This window comes from Papaver somniferum, chromosome 5, assembly GCF_003573695.1.
Source record: "Papaver somniferum cultivar HN1 chromosome 5, ASM357369v1, whole genome shotgun sequence".
In the NCBI taxonomy this organism is placed as follows: Eukaryota; Viridiplantae; Streptophyta; class Magnoliopsida; order Ranunculales; family Papaveraceae; genus Papaver; species Papaver somniferum.
In genome coordinates this window covers 111,021,502-111,027,380 of record NC_039362.1, presented here as the reverse complement: position 1 = coordinate 111,027,380, position 5,879 = coordinate 111,021,502, and positions in this window count along the sequence as shown.

Here is a 5,879-nt window from a genome sequence, read left to right as displayed (position 1 = left end):
GGGAAGCCTTGAACGCGTACGGCTACATTAACCTCGAGATCAAGATGGGAGACGCTATAATACATAGCAAATTCCACATTGCCAAAGAACTGGGCTACGACATGATATTTGGGCACTTATGGGTACTCGACAACAAGGAGAAATTGGGAACATCCCCTCTACCGATATCAACGCCCGAAAGAATCTCCAACAAACCGTCTCACTTGCTGCCGCATCGACGAGTTACCGATGGAACCCGAACATCTGGAGATGACCTGTTGGCGCTAACTCATAGATTCCAAACGCAAGTTAGTTTGGCCAAACGATCTTCTCGACAACCAGTCATTTCTTCCCCTATTCCGTCATGGGGACTCAGCGCGATTACTGGCGTGGACGCTGTCAAGAGATGTGAGTGGGGCGCTGGGCCATTCAAACGCTTTTCAAATAATTTGGAAGTTTCCATCGAAACTGACGAGACCAAGATTCAAACGGTTATACAACACCCGAACTCGTTCCAAATCAGAGATATGGTGGTCAAAGTGAACTCGTTTCAAGTCGGGAAGATGACGGTAAAGATAGTTGTTCGGACCGATTCACCCAAGGAAAAAGAAGACTAGACACATCTGGTAGCAGACGTCCTTTTGGGAGGTTACTGCAAGCTCATCAACACATACAAGCTGGGAGGTGTGATAGTTCACTCGCGATAGCTCAATCTTTTCAATCCCTAAAATGCTGTACTACCCTCTTCCAGCACTCTCCCTTTAGTATTTTCTTCAGCAATTTCTCCTTCTGCTTGATATTTGTATTTTCCCAAAATGAATGCACTGTTTGTATTCTTCTTTAGGGTTTCGTTTTTATTCAAAAGGCATACATTTCTTTCCGAATGAGTTTACCAAATCTCGAAAAGTATACCAAATAAATCCCAAATCATTGAGAAGCCATTAACCATCCAATCACAACCAGAAACTCCAACCCATTCTAGGGGAAGGCTTGGGTCTTTCAAAAATGAGAAGTTTTATTCAAAGACAGAAGCCACAAGCGGGATGCTAATTGAAGAAACCCTAACTTCACCGTGAATACAAGGAAGGTAAAAAAAAAAAGTCTGCAAAACATCAGGACAACTAAGCGATGAATAGAAACAATGAAGAAGAAGAAGCTAGTCATAGAAAGCCAATGTGTGAATTTTCAATGCCTCGGTCAGAGCTTTTTCAAACACTTTCCCCAACAATCTTTCGGGCAGCAAAGGTTCCATCCGGAAGCCACATCATCAATAGAAGCCTCAACATCCCACCCGCAAGTCGTATCAACAGCAACATCATCCGTCTTTTTACCGACATCCGCCTCGGGAACCAATCCAGCATATGCCACCACGACTTCTCCAATGCCACCGACAACAGTTTCGCCGTCTTCTCCAAAAGTTGTTTCAGTTTCATCAACCGCAACATCATCATCTTCCTTGGGAGTCTTCTCAGCGACCTTTCGAGGAGAATTTCCCGATTCATCATAAACACGGGTTATGACACCGTCCTGGACAGGGGAGCTACGTTGATTTTCCCCTAAAAGTTTCACAAGATCGGTCTTCCGCTGTTTCAACTGAGAAGCAAACTATCCCGCCTTAACAGTGGGCCGTGAAGAGGTTTTGTTGCACCAAATCCTCCCAACGCACTGGGATGTTGTGTCGCCTTATAGTTCTTCCTCCAAAGGTATGTCCCAAATGATTTCACCAGCTTCACGAAACAGAGATTCAATTCTATTCAACGCCTCCTCATGAGAAGAAAACTGGTTTTCATCGATTCCAAAGTTTCTCCCCGAAAAATTGGAGACATGTCTGTCACTGGGAGATCCCATTATGCGCTACAAAACCAGAAAAAGGATATAGGATAGACACGATTTCAGAATGACCTGTGCAAATGAAGGATTCAAGATCATCTCTTATAACCAGCAGAGCAATGAGGTCCCGAAAGGAAAGCCTCCTACTAGCCGCGGATTGAGGCGTGATATCAGATTCTAATGAAACCGTTTTCTACTAGCGAACATAAGGGAATGCCTGGCCACGTGAGCACCGAGACTTGGAGAAAACGATACCGACAAGGTGACATGGGGAGAAGGAATAACGCCCCCTTTCTACGGGCATAACACTTGCGGGGTTTTGAATAAGGAAAGAACTTCCTATGTGAGTCACGTAAGGAAAAGAGACAACCATGCCCGCAAAGACAAGCCACTACTGGGCCAAGCCGTCCGCGCATGCTTTGCCTCACCAAACCGCGCCATGTCTTGGACCCACCACGCCAAGCCGTCCGCCATGCTAGCCTCGCCAGAACCACGCCACGCCATGCTAGCCTAGCCATGCCTTGGCCCCGCCACGCCAAGCCGTCCGCGCATGCTTTGAATCACCAAACCGTGGCATGCCTTGCACCATGGCGCTGCGCCATGACTTGCCGCGCCAACACCAACAACTCGCCAAGCCAGCGTCATGATGTTCCCTAACCCAGCCAAGGTGATGCATAGCCAGACTAAGCCGACGATCTTCATCTCACCACTTCACGGTCTACACCACGAATAGAATCTACGCAAGGCCGCCAAACACGGGGATCATGGACTCTCCTTACCTCTCGAAAAAGGTTAGTCGGACCTTCCTGACAATCTTTCCACAACTTGTCGTTTTGATTTTTGTCCTTGCCCGTCACCATCTTATGCTTACCTCGCAACAATGCTCCTGTTCCGAGCTAAGCAGGGGACTTAATGTTGATGGTGTTTTTAGCTTAGGGTTAAAATCGTAAAACTGTACAACTGACATGACATCACTATGAACATTAGCATATTTATTGAATCAATCAACATGCCTACGCAAGAATTACCGGGGTACCTTTTTTTTATGGGTCATGTTCCACGACAGAACCCTTAACATCGACTGACATCATCTATGCCAAACCCTAATTCTCATGCTACCGCGCCAAGGCATGCCAACCATGCCAGCCGCACCACTGTGCCAATGGCAAACCATGCCAGCCACATCTCGCGCCAGGGCATGCCGACCATGCCAGCCACATCTCTGCGCCAAGGCATGCCAACCATGCCAGCCGCACCACTGTGCCAATGGCAAACCATGCCAGCCACATCTCCGCGCCAAGGCATGCCGACCATGCCAGCCGCACCACTGTGCCAATGGCAAACCATGTCAGCCACATCTCCGTTCCAAGGTGTGCCAACCATGCCAGCCGCACCACTGTGCCAATGGAAAACCATGTCAGCCACATCTTCGGTCCAAGGCATGCCAACCATGCCAGCCGCACCACTGTGCCGATGGCAAACCATGCCAGCCACATCTCCGCGCCAAGGCATGCCAAACATGCCAGCCACACTACTGTGTTGATGGAAAATCATGCCAGCCACATCTCCGCGCCAAGGTATGCCAAACATGCCAGCCGCACTACTGTGCCAATGGCAAACCATGTCAGCCACGTCTACTGCGCCAAGGCATGCCAACCATGCTAGCCGCACCATGCGCCAATGGCATGCCAAACCCTTGGCCCCACCATGCCAAGCCAACCACACCTTGCCTTGGTCCCAACCATGCTATCCGCACCATGCGCCAATGGCATGCCAAAACCTTGGCCCCACCATGACATGCGAACCACCTTGTCGCTCCATACCATGCCGGCCTTCCCTATGCGGCTACCAAAACGAAGGCGTGCGACGATCAACGACCACCCTTCAATCCTAGATGCAAATCCTAGCCTTCCAAGGTCGCCAAACAACGCATGGTAACCTTTGGCCCAAAACCCTAGTTTTGGCCACGCCAAGGCATGCCATGCCACATGTGCCAATGGCATGCCAACCACCTTGCCGCGCCATACCATGCCGGCCTTCCCTATGCGGATAACAAAACGAAGGCGTGCTACGATCAACGGCCATCCTTCAATCCTAGATGCAAATCCTAGCCGTCCAAGGTCGCCAAACAACGCATGGTAACCTTTGGCCTAAAACCCTAGTTTTGGCCACGCCAAACCGCGCCAATGGCATGCCAACCACCTTGTCGCGCCATACCATTCCGACCTTCCCTATGCGTCTACAAAAACGAAGGCCTACAACAATCAACGGCCACTCTTGCATATAAGGTGCAGATCTTAGCCGTTCAAGGTTACCAGCTAACGCATGGCAACCTTTGGCCCTAGTTTGGTCGCGCCTAAACAAAGCCAAAACCCTAACTTTTGGCCACGCCTAAACTAGGCCATATTAAAGCCATACTGACCATGCTTTCATGTCACTGGCTACCAAACGAAGGGTTGCAATAATCAACGGCTACCTTTCCTCTTAAGATGCAAAATCTCGACCGTCGAAGGTCACCACCGAGCCGTCAAGTCTCCCAAGCTCAACTGCCAGACAACAACAACGTGCTACATGTTTTCCATGAAAATACTCGATACATAAACGCATGTCACAAACTGGGGGATGCTCACTGGGTATTGGTTTGGCGGTTTACAGCGTGCGGCGTACACTACGCCCGTTATAAGAAAGTGTCATAAGGATGAGGCGGTTAGTAAATACAGGGAGTAATGGTGAAACGCTTTCTTTTATGGAACATCAATTCCAGGCGTTACCGGTTACCACCTCCTCCCATTTACTCACCCGTTTTCCATTTTTTAATGAGACCAGAGTACGTTTCACTTCGACTTGTATAAATAGGCATTACCTATTTCCACCGAATAACAAGTTCAGGTCAGGAGCATACAATAGTCAGAAAACATTTGCTAGCTTTCTATCTGTTAGCTTCCCACTTTCTGATACAAGTCGTAGAAAACAACTACTCTTCCAGAATCAACTATTCTGGTCTCAACACTTTCTTCGCTTCCCTCCCCAACACCAACCCTTCTCCTTTACTTTGTGACCGAAGAAAGTCTGGAACATCCATTTCTTGGTTTAGTCCGGATTTGCACAGATTGATCTCTCGAATCTAAAGTACTCCCTTGCAGTACATTGTTTAGGGTTTAAATTCGTTTCTCACCCACACACCCGAAATTACCAAAATCAACAAAAACCGTTTTCACCCTCAAACAAGGTGTTACACCTCCAATCACCAGAGCCAGAGCCGTTGCCTCCACTCCCAACGTTTCTTCAAGTGTGACATCTCCAGCCGTCACCAGAGCCGCTGCTACTCCACCATCAGGACGAGAGACTGGAGGAGCCAGAAGAAGCCGACCTGCTCTTACCACTGTTGATTTGATGGAAAGACAAAAGGTTCTCGTGAGGCTCAGACAGACATGGCTACAACTCAGAAAGATATACCTATTTTCCTCAAGACACTAACGGAGCGGCCACCACAAGAGTCACGTCAACCCCAGATGGAGCTGACAAGGAATACTTTTAACATCCGGCGCAGGCACTTCAGCAGGACGCGCATTTATAGATGAAGAGGATCGCGTTGCTCTTGAACGCCTAGTATAAGGGAATCAGCAATCCAATTTCATCACACGTGAAGATCAGGAACGACTTCTCCGAAATCGAGGCAAAGAAAATCAGCAACCCTCCTGAGTTCACAGAGACCCTCTTCCCGTCAAGAGCTGCATGATTTCTGAGGACTTTGCTCATAAAATCGTGCAGTCTATGATGAAAAATTTATGTGAGATTCTATATTTCTCCAAGGCGCAGCGTCAAGACATATTTACATCCATCAACCGCACTTCATCAGGAAAGCACCTGTTTTTAGCCAAGGAAGTTGTTCCCAAACCCCAACCTCTCCTGGAAAGCACGATTGATAGATGAAACTGGGAACTCCTAACAACTGTTCACTTGAAGGATGTCGAGTTTGACAGCACGCTGACTGACGCGGCATCCGACTTCAACATTGTAACCGTCAAGGCTCTGAGAGTTGCAAGGGAAAATCAAACAGAAGAAGCGTA